Raw genomic sequence first — 22,208 nt, 5'->3', positions numbered from 1 at the left:
TGAATATTAGCGATACTTTATGCTTAAAATAATAATTTTTCATGCCAATTTTGAACCTCATAAAATAATCTCCTTCGGTCCAGAGCTAATTCACCGGGGGACGAGATTACTTGCGGCACTATAATTTCATTACTTGTCATTGTATTGATTTCTGAGAATTAGGCTTTTAATTTTTTTATTTAAACATAATGACTATTCATCTAACACCAGTGTATCGCTACTATATTAATACAGTGGAAGGCCGATTATCCGTGCTCATCGGGACTCAGCACTTGCCGGATAAGCGAATATCACGAATAATAGGCACAACTATTTTTATTGATAAATATTAGTGTCTAGTGTGTAATGAGTTGACTTTTGTATAAAGCTAGATGTTAATTTTCTTATTTACAATTTCCAAAGTAAATCTGTCCTTTTTTCCGAATTTTTAGTAAATTATATCATTCCCTATTAAAGCTTTTATTTCTTACCATCATCGATTTTGCATTTCTTATGTCAATCCTCCTTCGGAACTGTCATTTCTGAGCTGCACGGATAATGGGACAGCCGGATAAAAGGTACCCGGATAATCGGCGCTCTACTGTATTTTAATAAAGAAATACAGTGTGTCTCAAATGATTTGGTAATGTCATCAACATTTTTTCCAATGGCTTTATATGAAAAGGTAAACAAATCTGGATGACATTGCAAATCCCTGCAAGCGTTTATACCTGCAGGTTGCACACTTTCTGGAGCGCTGCAAAACTTGTGTACAATTTCATCAGTTACGAATGTCAAATCATGTGATAGCAATATAATAAACCGTACATGCCCTACTTGTAGGGCTCGTAGAACTCACTGCAGTACAATGTCATCCAAATGTGTTTACCATTTCATATAAAGCCATTCGAAAAAATGACGATGACGTTACAAAATCATCTGAGAAACGCTGTAATAATATTTCATACAAAATGCAGTGAAACGTCACTTATCCTTCACGTTTGAAGCGTTTTAATGTTATTATCCTCAGAAAAAAATAGTATACCACTACGCCTGAACCATACTTCGCAGAAAAAAAAATCAGCAAGAAAATAATTAATTTGTCACTACCACATCAAACTACTCACACCAACCGCACCACTTACTTCCAACGTTTGTGGTTTAATTGAATCAAAGTGATCAAATTTTCGGCTCGCACCATTTTGCATGCATAGTCCACCCGCACACAGTAGTGTGGTTTGCGATTTAATTGGATTGCAACTGTCTTTGTCGAAAAACCTCATTTCACCAGCATCAGTATATGAAAGCCCATTTTGTGTGTTTTTGCCAACAAAGAAAAATCTCAAAAAAAGAGCAACAAAAAAAATAATACGAAGTTTTTTTTTCTCGCAACACTTACTACCTGTAGTAACGAAATAATTAACACTGGTGAACAAGTTTCCTTAGTTCGGGCATTTTCTGATGCCTGCAACATAGTACCACTTTGCCGTCATTTAGTACGTTAAAATCTGACAGCATGTCATCTGTAAATCCCTTTCATTTGGTTGGCTTCATCTTGCCACGTCTTGCCGTCATAATGCGAAATTATAAATAATGATAATGAAAATAACAAACGCGGTGGCGACACAGTTTCTTGTCATCATGCGATCCTTCCTTCGCCGTGGTTCGAAAGCAAACAAGTAAATTGTGCAATCTTCCGGTGCACTTGTGCATCGCATTTTCACATCCCACGTACATTCATTTCCGTTCATTGTGATCCATTAAAGGCAACAAAAAATGGCTGACATCGCTTCCGTTGGCAGATGATTTCATTACCACCTGATCACCCACGCCCACGGCAAACGGAAATGTGAATTTAGTTAGATATTCTCTCCAACGAACCTGACCTTCACAGCCCGGGGTCCTGAATGGGTTTGAATAAAACACCCATTATCACCATGGCTGCCATTTGCCAGCTCTGGTTTTCTTCAACCTCGGCCAATAGTTGATGTTTTATAATACCATTCCTTCATTTTGCGCTTAAGTGGTTCGGTGTTGTGAAACCATTATGTTGTCTTACGGAGCACAGCACACCCAGAATGTGTGCACCTGTTCGGTAAAGTGGCAAAACATGCACATTACTTCCACTCGCATCCCCTCGCACCGCAACTGCACTTTCGTTTCGCAACCTTCTAAAATCTACTCCACTAACCCGGCAGCACAAAAAACTCTTCATTACCGTTCGAAACGTTCGTCTATTAGCAAGTATGTAGCGAGAGAAGAGGAAGAGACAAAAAAACGAGGGAAAAAACATCATCCACGCGAAACCTAATTACTTCCATAATGACGCGCTTCGCGCGCAGTTTGCTCTTCCTAGACGGTAACGGCACCAGGCGCCTCCATCGGTGTTGAATGCGCCACCGGGCGTCTCCATCACACACAATTCTTGGACGCGCGCCGTTTGCGGATGACACGTGACAAATGCTGTATGCTGGCCGACTGACACATTACCGATCCTTCATTTCCGTTCACCGTACACTCGCTTCCTTCGCCGCGATATCTCACCCTTCTTTCCTTGCGACGGACAAACACACTCACACAGGCCAACATCGTTCGGCCAGTTGGTGTTGCGCCCGATACTGCATTCTACATCACGCTCCCTTCACTATCTCCACTGCAATTAATCATCATTAATCTCGTACTCGGGAGGAAATCATTCGAGAATGAGCGCACTCCGTAATTCGCACTAGTTAGTTGCGAAAAGCGCGTTCCGTTGTTACCAAAGTAACGCAACGTGCTACAACAATAGAGAGCAGCAACAAACGCGACTATGTACCCAAAACCGTTGCACTTCTAAAACTGAAACTGGTGTTGATGACACTCATCTTCCCCTCTCCGTCTCTCTCTCGCTCTACACACTCTTCTAACTTCGCTGGTACTTATTTGCAGCGAGCACCATTGTAACATAATACATAGCTTGTTCCTGCAGTGAATGAAATTTGGCATTTTAATTAAATGCTATCCGACCAAATTCGTGCGCCTTGCTCTTGGGGCACACTTTGCCGCTTTGGTACACATTTTGTGTCCTTCAAATTTCATTCTTACGACGAATTTCCGTTGTCACGATAGAGGAATGAAAAATGTGCTGTTAATAACTTCATTACAACATGATATTGTCATTCCGATTGCATTGTTTTAGGCGCTTGTAGTGGCTGTTAACAAGACAAACAGTGTGCAATATAAAACGCCTAAAGTAATGCAATTGAAAACATGAAATTATATTATAATTAACGCAATTTATTTCTTGCATGTTGTTTTTCTACAAACGCTGTCAGCGTTTGTATGGATCTATTCAGCCGAGAATATGTTAAATTATAAAATAAAAAAGAAACAAATATTAATGGTAGTTGAATACTTGGAAATAAGAACAGGATATCCAAAATGCAGGGTGGCCACTCAAATCAGAATTTTAGATTCCCGGTTTTTTCCCGGTTTTCTCCCGGTTTTTTCCAAGTTTTTCCCGGTTTTTGGCGGTTCGCTACATTTAGTTTCTCGGTTGTAAATACACATTGCGCGGTAGTTTAATACCGAAGTTTTTTATCATATATCATTTAACTCAATTCCATGCAAATGGCTGCTTGGGTAGACAAACCGATTTCGATTGCTCATTTCTCCTTAGGGCTCCAGAAATTACGTTCATGTGTGTAAACCACAATCGGGTTTCTCTGCAACTTTAGAGGCTTGTAACTTGTTCATACGTGATTCAATTTCGATGCATTAATCTAATAATCTAATAAATGCATTAATCTAATAAAAAATTAAATAAAATCTTCTGGTTTCAAGTTAGTATAAGCAGTTTACATGTTTTGGTATTTCAAAGTTGACACCATTTTAAAAGAAATGGGAATTTGGGAATTATGAGTATTTGAATAAGTTTAATCAAAACTAAACACAATAGGTATAACATTAACATCCTAAAAATGTTAAATGAAAGTAAATGATACAAGGTGCTGATAGGGTCCGTGATCTTGGCGTTCTGTTAGATGACAAGATTACTTTTCGAAATCACTATGAAAACATAATAAGTAAGACCGATAGGACTTTTGATTTAGTTCGTAAAATGACTAACGAATTCAATGATCCTGTTCGTATAAAAACTCTGCTTGTTAGTCTAGTCCGTCCTTTCCTTGAGTTTGGATCTATTTTAGGGCACTCATGTTCCGAACTATGCATCAAAAGAATCGAAAAAATCTAAAAATACATGTCTAGGTTTGACATAAAGATAGTGACATGCACTAGGACTGGAAACATTAGGAAAGAATAATTTTCCCGGTTTTCCGGAGAAATTCCTGGTGTTTTCCCGGTTTTTCCCGGTTTAAAAAAAATCCCGGCTAATTCCCGGTTTTCCCGATTTCCCGGTTGAGTGGCCACCCTGAAAATGGTTTCACGAATTCTAAGCAAGAAGACTTCGAGAGAAATCTAAAGTAAATTTCGGTGGCCCTAACTGCTCCAGAGTACTCCGAAGTTTTTGAATTACCCTGGATGTCTTTGACTCCCAACTTCTTAGGGATATTTTCCAGCTATTTGTCTTCCAATTTTTCCCGTATATTTCTTCAGATTTTCGGAGCTATCTTGTAGCACTATTTACGGGTTTGCAACATTTGTATCGCCGTTAACCAAGAACATTGTTTACCTTTATTGAATTAACTAGTGTTGAGTGAATCTAATTCAGATTTTTGAATCTGAAAGAATCTTTGAGCTGAATGAATGACTCTGAATCTCTATTCTGAAGATTCATGAATCCTCATTGAATTATGAATCTTTAGAGTTTCGGGACAGCCCAATTATTTATGTGGTTACCCCTCCACCCTCGGTCAGCGAATCAATAAGGATTCATGAATCTTTGTGGATTCATTTGAATTTTTGGAAATTGATTAATATTTTGGGAGTCGGTTCATGATTTGCATGACTCTACACTGAAAATTCATATGAATGACTCTTTTCAAAAGATTCAACACTCTCTCTCTCTCTCTCTCTCTTCTTGGCTTTAACGACCTTACAGGTCACGCCGGCCATTTCTGGCTTACTAGACTTATTTTTACCACGTAGCCGGATAGTCAGTCCTTGCTACGGGGGGACGATCCGGATGGGATTTGAACCCGGTCCGGCCGTGTGGACTGGCGCCGTTTATCACATGCACCATCGGGCCACCCCATTCAACACTAACATTTACGAATCTCTCCGAACCCACAATACAGGAAATGCACGACTCCTTCACATAGCTTGGAGTTTATCCCCGAAATTGATTCCCGAATTTCTCGAAATGGAAACGTTCAAAGTCTAGCGAAATAAGAACTCATATTAATCGCAACTTGGAGCAGAACCCAAGAGAATATCTCTCCCAAAAAAAAAATCACACCACAAAATGGTTCTAATCAAACGGGTACAGGAGGTTCTTTTTTACGGATAATATTCAAATGCATGCAAATTTCTAACCAAGCTCAAAGAAAAAAAAACCAACAACCACATGGCATTAAATATGCGACCCAATAGTCACGACACAAACACGCACCTACCTCCTCTACACATCGTGAATCGGTCCACTGCACGCCCTGATGTCGGTATTCTTCGCCCGGACGTAGCAGCAGGCCGGCATCGACGGTTCGGTGCCGTTGGTGGCATTACATTTGCCGCTAGTGCTCCGTTCGATTTCGATCCGTACGTACTCAACGCGATCACCCTCTTCCTCGTCTTCCTCCTCTTCGTCATCACCTTCCTCCACTGGGTAGTGCAGTTCACCGCGCCGAATGATTCTGGGCGGTGGTGACGGTGGAAGCGGTACGTTCGGTGGCGACGACCATCGGTCAACGCTCGGCTGGTACTGGCAGCAGCAGTTACGGCACGGTTCCGACCCCGACCCTGGTCGCATTTCACCACCGAGCGTTGCCATCCGCCGCAGCGCAATGAGATCCTCCAGGGTGCAGTCGAACAGTAGTACCTCCTGCTCATCCGGTCGCTCCAGTTGGCATCTATCGGTACGGCCGCCCATTCCCATACGGAGCGGATAAGGGTAGAGCTGGGTGGCGGGAGCATCCACCAGGTCGGGATCAGCTCGAACACTGTCAGCTGTCAGAACGCGACCGTATCGCCTCCCTGCTGTTGGCGACCAGTCTTCCTGTTCTGATTCTTGTTGTTGTTGGTTTTGTTGCTGCTGTTGTTGCTGTTGTTGATGTTGTTGTTGTTGCTGTTCTGCTTCACTTCGTACACCGACCAGTATGATGGGTGTACCGCCCTCGCCGGATATACGCCTAGCGGTGGAAGCGCAACCACGTACCAGGGGTCCACCCGAGGCAGGCGAAGGAAACCCCGAACAGGACGAGGGCTGTTGCGGCTGGGTGGACGCGTCGTGCGGTGTAAGCTCGCGGGGCGGCAGATAGTACACCAGGCAGGTGACGCCGACCAGGAACAGGAAAAAGATGAACACGATGTCAAACATGAGCAGTGAGTTGAATGTCATCAGCTGCATACTTTTAGGCGCACTCGGTAACGACCGGTGGATTTATGTTTGCGTTTCGGTTTTTCCTTTTTTTTGTTGTTGTTATTGTTGATGTCTTGTTGTTGTCTTGTTGCGTTACTTCCTTTTTTTTCCTTTATTGTTGTTCCAGCTGATTTTTCATAGCGTTGAGAAGGTGGTACAGCCGAACGGGGTTTAGGGGAAACGGGCGGAAGGAGCTACAGGACTCCTTATACACGCACACACTCACACACTAACACAGCTCAAACCTAGTCCTTACGTGTTGGGTATATTTTCTCTCCACTCTTTCTCTCACATACATGCGCACACACACCAATATGCAAACAATGTTTGTCCAACGGGCAATGTATTGCTGTAAGTCATTCACCTAGAACCGTGCGGATGGCACGCTGGACCCTTTTGTGACACCGCACACCGGAAGACAACGTACTAGCTTCTTCTTCACTTGCACGGAACGATAAATTAATTAAACGAATAAACACACGCACCGACAAGTGCCGTTTAATGCACAACAAAAGGGGGAAAATCGGTTGATAAACCCATTAAGATTGGGAAGGTAAAATGGAGTAAAACTGAACGGATGTCGTTCGTATCGATTTCGTACTGTCACAGTCCCGTTTCCCTTTGTTTAACCTTGTTTTTGTGTACCTACACCTGGTAAAAGGGGAAACGATTAGCGGGTCCGGAAATAATGGTTTCCCAATCTGCTTAATCGTTTCATCATCTTTGTCCCACTATCACCCCCAAACCCCCATCGTTTTGCTCTCCAATGTTTTCATTTCGTTTTACTACCAAAGCACACGGGACCGGTTAGATTATATTATTATTGGCATCGGGAACCTTTCTAGAGACTGTTGCTGAGAGACAGAGAGCAAGACAGTGGACGAGGAAAAGATTTGGAAGATTTTGTTAACCTAGAAACGGAAGACAATCTGTGTGTGTGAGTGTGAAAGTAAGCAGAATAAGCAACTTCTACATAGAAACTTTCATCGGCGGAGAAGAAAAGAATGTGTGTGTGTGAGAGAGAGAGAGACAGGATGAAAGAGAAAAAAACACACTCTCCCAGACACGAAACACAAATATTATGTTAGCATTAAAACTACTACCGTACCGTAACCAGGGTGGGAGGGGGGAATTATTGCCTCCCTGTTATGGGGGTAAAAACCCATTGTAAAGGAAGTTACAAGGAACAATGAGCAAAACCAGCCGGAACGATTCCTAGAGCTTCATGTGGATCGGGTTAACATGGAAAGTGACATCCACTGCTTAAACCATGCTTAAACGGTGAGAAAATCCCAAATCTTTCACTGTGTCTCACATACACAGTTCACGACTTTAGCGTAGCGTGATGGCGCGGAAAGCTTCCCCCTCCCCAACCCCTCCGATCGATTCAGTCTCGGAGGCATGTATGGGTGGTTGGCGCTCAGTGATGGACGTCGGCACCGCCAATAAATGGCAATTTACTCCGCCTAAGAATGATACCAAACAGTGGATGGAGGGGCGAGAGAGGCGGCAGCAAGGGAGGGGAAAAGTTTTTAAGGGGTGAAACGAGCCACAACCGTGAAGAATGGGATATGGATGGAAAACTTTAATCCTTCTGCTAGCCGCCAATTTTCCCTAGCAAAAGATTCATGTGGTCGGTTTGTCGATGTGTATGTGTGTGTGGGTGACAAGGTAGAGAAAGCGGGGCGCAGCAAGAAGAGTGCGATTTTATAATTGAAAAATCTCCCTTGCTAGTGAAACATGTGTAGGGATGTAAGGGGTTGATGAGGCACGATTTTCTCATACTATAACGTCCTATTTCGGGAGGCCAGAACAATAACGTTATTGCCAGTAGCGGGTGAGGGTAGGGATGCTTAACTTTCCAAACTTCGCGCTAAAGCAACTTACTTTACCGAAAGTGGAAAGGAAAACCATTGCAAACTGAGCGTGATAAATTTGAGATGCTTTTTCCGACGATCTGCTTTATTATAGAGAGGGGATGAAGGGCTGAGGAGGAAAGGTTAGTGTAGGTGTCGGTTCTGTAGAGTTGGGTGAGTCTTGATGTGAGACATCATCCACCAGGTCTAGGGAGCCTAGGGAATATTAGTATGCCAATAACTGTAACCGTTTAAGATGCTGCGTGCCTTTGGGCTAGTTTAAAAGTGTTAAGAGTGTGACAGAAATCGCTCGGAGTAGGAAACAACTCCGTAAAAAAAAATTCAAATAAAATTTTACTGTATCTTATTGATTAATTTAAACCTAAAAACTATTTATGATGAATAAAATACTTTTGTCATGCACATTGCATACTTTTAGGCAATTTCGTTGATGAAAACATATAAAATACGCCTTCGATAATACAATTACCCAAAACGGCGGTACAATTCACCTGTTACATAACTACCGCTTTATGGAGTTGGTTAACAACTTGTTATCATCATCCCCTACCTCGGCACAAGACTGTGTCGGACCGCCCCCCCCCCCACCTTCCATAAAATCCTTCCGTAAAAAGCGTAAAAGTAAGCTAAATCGAGAGGATGCTAAATTTTATTGCAACGAAAGTGAAATTGATTTCAAATCGACAGCTTTCACAATAAACAAAACAAGAAGAGAAGCAGCGAAAGAAGAAGCAAAAAGGAGAAGAAAAAAAAAACAAAATGGAAACGGGTTTTCCCTGCCATCTGTTACACACACCCACTTTACTGTACATTCCTCACCCTATACATTCCAGCAGCTATGTAACATTTCACTTTATACTCGCTAACACCAAACCGAAAAAATCCCCGCAACCCAGAAGACGCAGAAGATGCATAAAAAAAAAGAAGAAGCATCAATATTCAAAACCGACTTACGGCCGCCCCACACCCCACCCCGTTTGCCGACGAATCCGCAGACAAATAAAGTAAATGGGAAAACAATCCCGAATTCCCTTAACACACATACACGTATCCCCGCCCACACATACACACAGATAGACCGGGCGTCGTTCTAGTGATGCTTTCGCCTCGGCACCTATTGCTCTATATCTCCCGGCAGAGAGCGTATCAACCACCATCCATCATCGAATGGTTTAATAGCTTTTCAGCAAACAGCAAATGCAAAAGTAGTACCGGTGAGGGAGGAGATGAGGGGGCGAGGGGTGGGGGAGGGTGGTTGGGGAAGATTGGGTGGCCACCCGGTGGTTGGTGGCAGGATTGGAAAGTCATGAAAATGCTTCCACCTTTCGAGTAACCTCGGTTTTGCACCATCCACCATCGCTTTTGTGTAAAAAAGTCAATTGTCTATATCCATTTCGTCGTAATCTATTCCCTGGTTCCCTTTTTGATTATATCCCTTACACTCACTCAACGGCTGATGGTACCCTGCTATTCCCATCCACCGTTTACCATCCATTTCATTTGGCGATTGGTTTTTATCGATATTTTGCCACCCACCACCAACCCCCTCGCTTCATCCTTTCAATTCATTCTTCTCTTATCTTCAATCCTGGTTTCCAGTTGCTGCTAGCCCTCCCGAAAGGGATTTCCCAATCCGTACAGCTAAAACAACCACATAACCTCATTTAAACCTGCTTTTCTCTGTCTGTCTCACTCTTGTACTTGCGAGCGTGGAAAAAAAGTTTCAACCGTACTTGGTGTCGTAGAATGGATTGAAAAAAGTGTGTATGACTACCGCTCCACAGCACAGGTTTCAGAAAGGTATGGAAAAGCTGTGTGTGTGTGTCTATTTTTTCTGTTATGCTTTGTGCACCAATTTTTGAACGTCGCTTTTTGCTGAATATGATTTTTCAAAAAAAAAACTTAGAACAGCGTAAATGAGAGCCAAACAATCCCCTAGAAAAAAAAAATCCCGTCTCGAAGGGAGGAGAAGAGAGCAACAGAAAAAAAACAAAAAAAAAAAAATGGCTACGAAAATAACATGTTAACTTTATCATGATTTTCCGGCACGACACGTATCTCGTCGCTCGCATCTTTGCTGCGGCGTGGGTGTGGGTAGGACCTGAGTTTTGTTCGCCCTGTTCAGGATTATCCGCTTCCGGGATCCTGGCCCCCCTCCTCTCGAAACCTTTCTGGCTCGAGAATAGAGTGATAGCGGCAGGGTTGATGCGGGGAAGAAGGAAGGGGGGAAAGGTTTGATGTAAACTGATCGTTCTGGCGTCGTGTACGCGCGCAGCTAGAAACAACATTGTTTCTCCTGCGTTCGATGGGTTCGAATAATGGGGTCTGGAGCACTTGTCGAGCTTTTTCTCGAGTGGTGCTGCCGATAAGTGGGAGTTAATGCAGACCCCCGGCCGTGGCCAGCTGTGTGCTGGTTTTTGGGTGTGGGAGGGAAGGAAGCAGTTAGACGATGGGAAATATTTTACATGAAACGTTCGGCGGACTCTCTCATATTCATCGCTACCCAGTTTTGCCACGCTGTCCAAACAGAGCATCTTATGCCTTTCTGCCGGGTAGCGGAAAAACGACCAGCACCGGTAGGAAGGGATGCAAATCGACAAAATTGCCAAGTTTGTAAAATTTGTCGAAACAAAGAGAACACAATAAAAGGAAGGAGAGCGTGCTCGTGTGTCGGCCATGATGCTATCCAAGGAAGGGTAGTTTTTTTAAATTCAGAATTTAAAGTATATATAGCATACTAAAAAAAATGCTTTGTGAGGGGAGTCGAGAACAGCTAAGCTAGTGCGAGGGCATTAGTCCTATTTTACATCATTTCGTTTTCATTTTACGAAATTGAACAAAAACCCCGATACATGTTATCATCTTCAACACCCATATTGCTAATTAATAGAATGAACATATCGGTGAGAATCGATAGCAGCACCTAGATCATTACTCCACTACATCAAACATTGCTTAGCTAGAAGTTGTTAGCAGCGTGTACAGGGAGCAGCAAAATAATAACTGAACTTGTAGGATAGCAAGAAATTGTATTGAATACGATTACATTACATATGAGGGCGTCCTGTTTTTCTTATGCTGGTCTCACCCAAAATCCCACCCGAATCGTTCCCCCGTAGCAAGACCTAACTATTCCGCTACGTGGTAACAATATCTCTTATAAACCAGAAATGATAGGCAGAACCTAAAAGATCGTTATTCGAAGAAGCAGAATCTCCTCGCTTCATGAGCTACCAGGCATCTCCATATGTTTCTAAGGAGTTGTCTTCCATGGAGACGCCTGGTGTTTCATGTATTTTTCAAATTTATTAAATTATTTTTTTTTGCATTCATGAGACCTAATAAGGCTTACGGTTGATGCCAATGTGATTTCGAACTGTCATTTTTGCTTTGCTTTCTTTGTCCCAAAAACCACGCCTCCCTGATAAACGTACCACAACCACACACACACACACTACATTATGGACGTCATTACGTTTTTTGGCGTGGTATGTCAATAACCTATTGTTTGGTCGTGTTCCGGTTCGCCCTTTTTGCACAAGCCGAATCCATCCCGCCTATTATTGTCCGTCCCGTACAAACAGTGCGTGGCATTAGAAAAAAGGGGATTCCCGAATCAAAAGTATCGCATCAAACATTGCCGGAAAGCAACGGGGTGGGGCGAGGGTGAAGGGTGGCGAATCTATGGGGCATGTGAAAAACCCCATTCAAATTTCTCACACAATTTGTTAATGGTGATGAGCATTTCCTCCACTCGCGTTTCTGTTTTTCGCTTCCTCACCTACGTTAGCCGCGTTTCCTACATTCTAATGCAAACCTTTTTTAACGGCTCACCGCTTATGGGTTATCGTTTTTTTCTGTTGTTGTTGTAACCGGTAAGAGAGAATAAACATGGTTTTTGGGGTTGGGGGGATTCACGATGCCCGTTCCTTTTTTTTCTTCTTTGGTATTGTGTTGGGTGTCGCATCAACAAACCGGCAAATGTTGACTTTAATCAAATGGCTCATTTTGTAGTCCTACCGTTTCACAACCTTTTTCCTGTGACGTTGCCTACTATCAGTGTATTGTTGTATCAAACCCAACCGCAAGGACGGTCGTATGATATATCGTAGTATCCTTTGGATTTTTTTTTGTTAGGTGATTTTTTTTCTTGCAGTAGTACAACCCCCCTCCCCCCACCCTTCCATTCGTCGATGGGTGTTGTTGTTGTTTTTTTTTATAAAACATGCCAAATGACAGAGGTTGGCTGCGTGAAAACCATTGGTCGGTGTTATCCATTACCATATTTCGGATCTTTGCTGACTTCTCTTCATATGCGTTATGTATACAACACATTGGTCATGTTATAAAGTATTCATATGAATTTACTCCCCCACCCGGGACGGGTGTTCTGTATGATGAAAAGCGGAGAATCCTTTAAACCAAATCAAACAGAACACTAAACTATGTTAGACCATCGGCTCAACACACGCGAAATACGCTCACAAAGCAAATCTCACCTAAGCGAGCCCAAAATGTCCGTTTGGCTTAACATGGACCATCTTTCCTCTCTTTTGCTTTAGCACAACCGAAAGGCACAAGACATTAATACGCATTTTTCGTGCACGATTGATTCTGTCCGGTCGAGGGATTTTTGGTATTTTTTTTTCAAGCAAAAAAAACCCCAAACAAAAAAATGAAAGCATCAAATCGAACTGCCTACATGCTTTCCACCGCAATCGATCCAGTGTAGAAAGGTGAATGAAATCGAACGTTAATAAAAAAAAACGAAACGAAAAAAAAGATGGCAAACAAAAAAAATAAATATTCAATAACATACGGGTTATAGTTTACTGCTGGGGGGATTGAAAAGAAAGAAAAACTAAAGGCAATGGTACCTAAATTTTGTTCTTTTTTTCCTTCTATCCCTATTTTCCATGTCTATTATCAGTTACGGGTTGGTTGGGGAGCGGGAGTAGGGAAGTTTTGGGTCAGACTCCATTTCCCCTAAGGTACGCGGCCCTATCATTTAGAGCAACAACAAACTAAGAAAAAGTCCTCAAGAAACCGAGTGATTTAAGCTCCGGAGAGGATAAAGTAGAATAAAGTGACTGAAAAAAGCTCATCCAACGCGTCAGGCAGGACACACCACTGTATTATATTGTTTTTTTTTGAGAAGGGAAGAATGTTTGTCATCCAATTTAGTGTCCTTTTCCTATACCTCTGACTCCATCTCGCAGCCCCAAAAACCACTTCACAACACCACCTTCGATACACATGCATTCCTTAAATCTTTTCAAGACGCAAGATCAGGTACTGACAGCCGGTAGAAACTGTTTTTTTTCTCCACCCAATCCTTCATCGCCAAACGATCGAGCGTGTATGTGTGTGTGTGTGTTTTTTTCGTTACCAATTTTTCTTCATTCTCCACAACCAAACAGCAAATACAGACAAAACATCTTGTTGACCATACCTGCGGAGAATGAAAAAAAAAAAGAGATGGAATGCACATAGTCTCTTTCGCACGCATTTCCCAATATTGCTCCACTACGCATAGTGGCAAACATTTTAAAGCACCCTTATGTGCGACGTACCCAAGATGGACGTTTGCGAGACAATTTCGCATTTTCGTTTGCAAACGGTCGTTCCCTTCCAAGTCTGTTGTGTCAGTTGCCTAATTGTTTACCCGCCGGAAGCCGGAGAGCCTTTGCACTCTGGTTCGCTTACACGTAAAGAATATGGTAAGGGAATGGTTTTTGCAAATGGCTCTTGATGATTGCTGATTAAACATGGCGCATGGTGGGTGTGGGTACGAGCGCTCAATCTGCGGGTCCTCATATATACCACGCACATGTGTGTATGCGCTAACATTTCATTCTTACATTTTACACACACAGACATATATATGTGTGTTTATGTGTGTTTTTTTGTGCTGTACCGAAAAACTCATTTCCCTCGTACCGTATGGAATCAAACGGATAAATTTCCGTTTAATTACCACTCAATCATCATGGCGGGCGCAAGCGGTAAAATCTGAGAAAATAAGGGATAGGATGAAGCGTATGATAACCTCATGCTGCATGTTGATGGTAAAGAGCTGGAGATGAATTGATTTGTCGGTACGGTTCGTCCCACATATCAGGCCTGACATTGGGCGCCCGAATGTAGGCAAAGAATTGTTAATAGGCATGTTAATAGGCATACCATGCTACCCATGCACGGGTTTTTCACTATCTACCCAGCACGCCATCGACAACAACAACAAAAAAACACAGCAAAACGGGAAAACTGGAGAAGAAAAAAAAATGCAACCGGAAATCATTCACAAAACCGGAAGCCAACTTGATCGATAATCCCTTTTCACCTACCGCGTGTTTTAAGACCCACACAATCATTCTCCTATTTTCTCTCCCCATTATCGACAGCAAAATCTTCCTTGCGAGTTGGTAGTTTCTACCGCTGCTTGTGAAATGGCAATTAATTATGTATCGAAATTGCATCATTGCACACATGCGATACTGGCATCCTTGGGTGGTTTTGCATTTGCACACGTTGTACGGTGCCCGATGTGTTTGGCTGCTTGAGCAGAGCATTTGCAAGGCATTAAATGCAATCCCTTAAACCAGATTGCATAACTTGCGGCGTTTGCTTCAAATGCAGCGAACAGTGCACTATATCGATCGGTATTTTTTAAAAAAGCGCCTAAAAGTATGCAACGTGTATGACAAAATTATCATTTTAAAAAAGTTTACGTATTTGTTAAGGGTGCATTTCGTATTTTTGTTAGCAAAATAAAAGTTTTCTTTTAGCTTTTTTCTTTAACAAAAAAAAAACACTCTCCGGTAAAGCTGTGGTGCAGCTTCAGGTTAGAAGGTTGAAGGTTTTGGTGCGCAGAGTGTTGGCGATTTAATTACATTTCGTTACACACGCGATGCGAATCCGGGAAGCGAACTACTAGACCAACTCGAAATGCAACCCTTGGCGTTGGTAAAAGATAGGATTGTTTGGTTCACCATTTAGCTCACCCTACCTCCCGTACCCTGAGGGAATTAATGGGGAAAGCTTTCCAAGAATTAAGAGGAAAAAAAGCTATCTCCCTCTCACACTCACTCTTGTTGATCTGGAAAAACCAACTAAGATTTGATTTGATTAAACACGACGGAAGGCAGCGTAGATGAGAGTCGTTTCATTCATTTCGGGTAGAATGTGATATTCTAACCTTGCTCTTAACAGCACATCCTTCCTCCGCTTCCATTCGCACACTCTCCCCTCTCTATCTCTTCTTCTTGCCGTGCTTCCTTTTCTTTTTCGGCCCGCTTTTATGTCTGGCACACACCATCGCAAGCATAATCGCATTCATGTAAGGATAACGGACGCATCATCGGTTTAAATGAATCCTTTCAGCCGCATCTTGCTGTGGCGCCCTGCCCTGTCTTTGTTTCCCGCTTCTCGGTGGCATTACTCGACGCACACCATATCAAAGGAATGTTTCACCCAACCGTAACGAGCAAGTGTGAAGCATCAGCGACGGTTTGGGGCTACTGCAGTAGCTGTACGGTTTTGCCTTTACAAGACGCCCGCTGCTGTTTTGTTTAATCGGAGCTCGTTTTACCATTTCATCCATCCATCCATCACTGGCACAGCCTACACACAGGCGTACTACTTGAAATGGATTACTAGATTACGCTCTGTGCTAGGTTAGATTTAGCTTCTGCAACCGAGTGTGGGCTGCCATACCGTACTGAAGCATCTGTACCAAATTATTTATGAATTTTATAACCTCCAAAATAGCATCCTTCTCTCGACGTAGCTCTACGCGGTGAGTTGGTTGTTCTGAAGTGACGCTGGGAAATGTTACACAAACCAAGCAGTTGCATCGATCTTGTAACCGGTCGGAATGGAAGCAATCTTGTACATGCAAAAGTCAAGTAAATTCATTTCAAATTATTTTTTTTCGCCCTATTTTTCCTCTCCCATAAAACCGTTCTAAAAACGGAAATAAAAAGAAAGAGTAAAGGCAGTGAATTGATATAAAATCACTGCGAAAAGGGCAAAACTTTTGCCTTTCAATTGTGCCCCCCAAACGAAAACTGAAGCTTCATCTACGGCGCTGTGAGGCATCTGTTTCACCACGAAAGAGTGTCGCTTTACACGAATGGGGAATCGTTTCGACATTTTCGCGTTTCGTCCACAAACTCAAAAAAAAAACCGGAACCGGAAGCTTTCGCTTTTCTTCAGTAGCTCGCACTGTGCCTTCACACCACGGAATGTATAACTTGACCGGGGAAAGTAAAGAAACAATCGGAAACTGGATCCTACGATGAAGCTTACGATTTTGTTTTTTTTTGTTGAAAAAGAGAAAATAGAGGATAATTTAAAAGTCCCTGTTCGAAATGGTGACTTTTTGTTGGGATTGATTTTTTTTAAAATTCAGCTACACAAACACATACATACATCTACATAAACAGGGTAGTTTAGGGACTCCTCATACAAGATGGTGTGCTTTTCCGAAAATTATCCAGATAAGGCATAAGTGATGACCGATCTCTTGGTTGTGCGATGCGATCGAAAGTATACCAAGCGATGGGACAAAACGATGAAGATGTCTGTCACTTAATTTTTTTGTACTCGTAAAAGGTGTCATCTTGCCATCCCAGCTGGCAACAACAACAAAACAAACCATATGAGGTTGTTGCAAATACTGGTAGCAAAACAATAATACCAGAAAGCAAATTAACCCATTACCGAGTGGATGTTCAACTCGTAGCAAAAAGGGTACAAATTTTCACAAATGTACATATACACACACACACACATACACACGCATCATTCACGATCGGACGAATTTCAAATTGTAAAAGCGTTTAAGAAACTGTCCCATACCCGTGTTTAGTTCGGGTGCGATTAATGAGGAAACTTTTCTCCTTCAAACATGGAAGGGAAAAAACCCACCCCACAAAAACCAAGTTGACCGTTTTCTGGTGGGTGTCCCAAAAACGGTCGACAACAACAAACCGCTTCAGTTCGCTTTTTGTTTGAAGTGTTTGATAAGCTCTTAAAACTCTTCACGCTCTGCTTGATACAGTCATGCTGCAGATACAATTGGGGCAAACGTACGTTTCACACTGGCGTGTGGAAGGCGGGAGTTGGTGAATATTTCGTCTAGAATTCGTCAACTTTTATCTAGCAGAGACAGCTTAAGAAACCTCGAGGTTATTATGTACTGTCCCTGTGAACGGAACGGTACAATCTGGTAATCAACTTTTAATAGGATAATTTTGTCAATGAGGATTGCATGATTTTGGGTGTTTTGTCATTATGGTGATAAATTCACCTGAAAGTATACAATCCGCATGACAATAGTACCTTTTTTTTCCTGGGAACCTTTTTTTATGCTTGCATTTTTTTGTCTATTTTTACCACGTTCTTAACACGGAAAGAAGCTAACAAAAAAAAGGTAACCGTACAAGATTTGCCTTTTTTAATATGACGATTTTTTGTGGTTTTAAAATGAGAATAGATTGCAAATTTTGTAGGTTTAAAATGGCGTCACAGCTACGTTGGGAATAGGATACGAATGCTTCCTGTACGACCACCTTCATCACACACACCCACAGCTTCACCACCTACAGTTTTTCATTCTATTGTGACACAACTTCCATTCCCTAGCATGTGTTTTCTCACACACATAAGAAAAAAAACATTCTTATCACGAACGTCGGCAACTCTTCACACAGCAGGAGTCCGTCTCGTTTTTTTTTTCGTCGACCACGGGTGCGTGTGTTTGACTTCTACTTCTCCTGAGCCGTGCACCATATCCCGATGGAAAAAGGAACGAACCATTCCCGACAGTTCGTACTCCTATCCATCCGGCCATGGATCTGAACACGGTGGTGCTTTTGGTGCCGCGCAACCATTCAACGATGGATATCAGGAAACACGGGACATGTCCCTTTCGGTATCAAGACGATCGAGAGGTTGATTGTAGCAAACCATCGGAGGTAACACACTGCTCATGTAGTTGCAGCTTTTGATATTGTTTTACAGGACCCGGCAGACGAAGATCGAAATGTGTTTTTCATATTTTACTATAGTTTTTTTTGCTATAGTCCAAATCTCCACCTCGTTGATGAACACTTCTTCAACCACAGACACGCGCGAATAATGGTCACTTGATCATTTGCTATTTTTTTTGTAAATGAAATGGTAATTAAGATAATAAAATTAATAAATTAATAATAGTTTTTATAAAACAAATAAAATTGAATTTTTTAAATGCCAAAAGTAAGGATTCCAACGTATAAAATAATATAAATGCCTTAACTTGACTGATCTTACACGATCCTCTTCTCGCGCGTAAGAAGCATTCCTTCTTAAAGCGATTAAATTAAATTTAAAACCAAACCGTTCTAAAACTGGTTAACTTGAACGCAAATACACGACAGAGACGCAATGCAGTACCGCGTAACCGCGACCTATTACAACCGAACCAGCACGGAAGCACGACCTGCACCTGGCACTGGAACTGTGCGAATTGTGCGATCCGACACACAGTGATTTGGCCGGGCAAGAAATGGTTGCGTTCGTAAGCACTGGTTTTCTCGCTGACGGTGACCGAACTGCGGCGCTCGGCTTGCGAAAACGCTCTGACGACGCGCTGCGACGGTGGCAACCAAAGCGGAACGGATTAATCAGAACGCAGGCAGCACACGAACGAGCTGTTGCTTACAGCTGACGGATGCTGTCCTGCTCGTTTCTGTCTGCACGCTTTCTTTTTCTGTTCTCGGACTCGGACGTGTCGATCTACCACTATGGGTGACTAGACGGAATAATTTAGGCAGAAAGATAATTTCAAATTTTCGACTACTTTGTTGAACTAGTTGTCTATAATCTAGACAGGGAAAAGCTTAGCCCTTTACGTTATTTTATAGATTTGTTATCAATAGTGTTAGTGTTTTACTATTTTCGCGTATTGTGTGATTATATCATTTACAAATCTATATTGCATTTCTTTGTCTGCATAACATCCTGCAATCCGTTTTGGAGTTAAAAATTTGTTTTGCCTAACAACTAACTATCTATCACTTGAATTGCAGTTAGTATAATTAAACCTTTTTTTTACTTGTGTATTAAACTTATAAAAAGATTTATAAACTATTTTAAAACGTAAATACCAATAGATATTCTTCAAATACGAAGATTCACTGCCTTTACACAAATATTTACTGAGATATCTCAATGTTCATAAAATGCCAGAAATTTTCGTCCAATTTGCTGTCAGTCGATAATTCGACAAGCACTGGAAATAAGAAACCAGTGAATAAAAAATTTAGTGAAGCACTTTTGTGAAAGATCAAATGGTTCTAAAATGCATGCTATGTTTAATTTATTTTTTTTAAACACGATAATTAATTTATTTTTCACTTTAAAGGGTGCCGAAAATGAATACATGCCGAAAGATGATGATGTTTGACAGTACAAAACTGTGTGGTTTTGTATGCAATGATAGCGTGGTCTACTAGATCAAGCATGAAAATTGCAAAATCGCAAAATTGCAAAATTTTATGCGAAACGGGCAGCATAAAATTACATTTTTAACCACTTTTAAGCAACAAAATTAGCAAAAGAAGAGTGGAAAAGTGTTTAAAATTCAATTTTGTAATCATTTCAATCGTTTAAAACGTTTGCCGTTTCTTATTTACGCTGCCGAAAACAGGAACAAAACCAATGTATGCATTTTCATAAACATTGCACATAAAACGCACTAAAACCACGAAAATTAAAATGCAGAAAGATACTAAAGATACTAAAATTTACCAACCGAAATAACATCTCTTTCAAGCACAAATATTGCAAATATTAAAAGTTTTTTTTTGGTTTTTACAAAATAGCTGCACTAAGCTGCCGAAAACTAGAGTACTTACCCTATATTCTAACAGGTTTTTTGAAACTTCTTCTTGGCTTTAACGACCTTACAGGTCACGCCGGCCATTTCTGGCTTACTAGACTTATTTTACCACGTAGCCGGAAAATCAGTCCTTGATACGGGAGGACGATCCGGATGGGATTTGAACCCAGTCCAGCCGTGTGAACCGGCGCCGTTTATCACATGCACCACCGCCCAGCTTTTGGAATATGAACCTTAATTTTATAATTTATTTGATTACTTATACTATTTCATACATTTCCGATTAAATCTAATAACCAAATAGCACATAGGTGTGCTATTTAAGATTTATCGTTTCCTTTTCCTAAAATATTATACATCCAGCCGGGATCTCACAGTGCCGCCAGAGTGTCCCATTCAATGGCAACAATTTGGGAAGTCAAAAAGCTCCAAATGAGAGAGCGACACGGATGCTGCACGTTGTACTGCGTTCCCGGTGTGCGAAAGAGCAACTATTCTAACTGCTTTTGCTGACTTTCTCGCTTGCTCTCATTTACTGTGATGCACAGTGTGTGCGCGCGCGCGCGCGCTTCACCACGTTATCAGATAACGGAGTCCTGTTCTCTCGTGTGCACACAGCATCCGACTGTGGATTTTTGTTGTGGTTGCGAGAGCTTTTCGAGTATCAGCTGACGTTCGGGTGCGTTCGTGCGTCCGCTGAAAGTCCGAAAACCGCACGTGCATTTGTCTCGTCGGGGCTCTCGCGCTTTGTAGAACCGGTCGGTACGGGCCGGTACAGGCAACGGGCATCAAATCGGACGAGACATTCTGATGTGACGCCGGTGCGAAATGAGCGTCTGTTTATTTGTGTGACGCGACAAGCGCACGGCGCTTCTCTCTGTCCAATCCTAACAAGTGGTTTCATTTGTGTTGCTCCGTCCGTCCCTTCTCCTTGCCTCCTCCCATCTTTTTCTTGGAAAAGGTGATAGGAGGGGGGGGGGGGCGGTGGAACTATCCGCTAGGGAAATTCTTCTTCCAACATAAATTGCTCTCTGTCTCTTTCCTTTACCACACGTACTTTTAAAAAAATTGCAATTCATCTCCTGATAACAGCGTCAAAAACCCTCGCTGGGACCGAACATAATTCGATCGTTCGCATCGTTACTGGGGATAAGCTGTCGTACGTCCATTGGGCTAAAGGAGTAATTTCATTCAAACACGCATACACACGGAAGGGTTAGCCAAAATCAATCCGGCGCATTTCGGTATTTGCAGATTCTTACCTCGTTGTGCGTGCAATCTTGCCATCTCTGTCCCGTGCTTGCTTGCGCGGGGAAAATCGCTGTCGGATCGTGCTCGGGTTTTGCGCTAGATAACCGCCATACCGAAGTATTCGATGTGACCGTACCGGCTGTTGCTTTGCCGGAAATGAACTGTAGCACTATGGCTGCTGGTGCGATGACAGATGAATGGAACAACGGATAGCCCCCCCTTCCCTCCTCTTCATTTGTTCCCTTCTATCCCAAAAACCATCAATGAATAAACGATGAGAGATATTTCGAAACCGATTCCAAAGCGGAAGTTACTTGCTTTATTGCAGTGTTCGTTTTTTTCGGCTTCTTGCGTTCCATCTCCATTTTGTGTTTTGTCCTTTTTTCCACCCTCTTTATCCCACCCTCACCTGCCACCACCTTTCTTCTTTCGCCCTTTTTGCTCCAGCTCCAGTCATTGACCGCTGGAGCACGCTAGATTGATCGGTAACAAGGTGGCAAATGTATAAAAATAAAGAAAGGCAAAAACTTAATTCTAACGAATGTCAACTGTGTTACGACATTGCAAGCAACAAAAAGAAAGGAAAAGGGATGTTCATCCGGTTTCGAGTGTTGCTCAATTTTTTCGAACAGTCGTTCTGCATGATTCGAATGAACACACACGCACACACTTCATTACAGCTCATTTCCCTCGTCCA

The 22,208-nt window shown here is 42.2% G+C and overlaps 1 protein-coding gene across 2 annotated transcripts in view; it reads right to left on the bottom strand.

The window, feature by feature from the left end:
• LOC125767322 (uncharacterized) overlaps positions 1-22,208 on the bottom strand; it is a 90,505-nt gene that overhangs the window by 33,354 nt on the left and 34,943 nt on the right. Inside the window, exon 1 of one of the 2 annotated variants that reach the window (XM_049433806.1) lies at positions 5,535-5,626. The exons of the other annotated variant lie outside the window; for it this stretch is intronic. The gene's annotated coding sequence lies outside the window, so the exon portion shown is untranslated. Of the gene's footprint in view, positions 1-5,534; positions 5,627-22,208 lie in introns of those variants that run through there. 2 annotated transcript variants of the gene reach the window in all.

The sequence above is a fragment of the Anopheles funestus genome, chromosome X (assembly GCF_943734845.2).
Source record: "Anopheles funestus chromosome X, idAnoFuneDA-416_04, whole genome shotgun sequence".
NCBI classification, from domain to species: domain Eukaryota; kingdom Metazoa; phylum Arthropoda; class Insecta; order Diptera; family Culicidae; genus Anopheles; species Anopheles funestus.
This window is presented reverse-complemented; position numbering and strand designations above follow the sequence as displayed.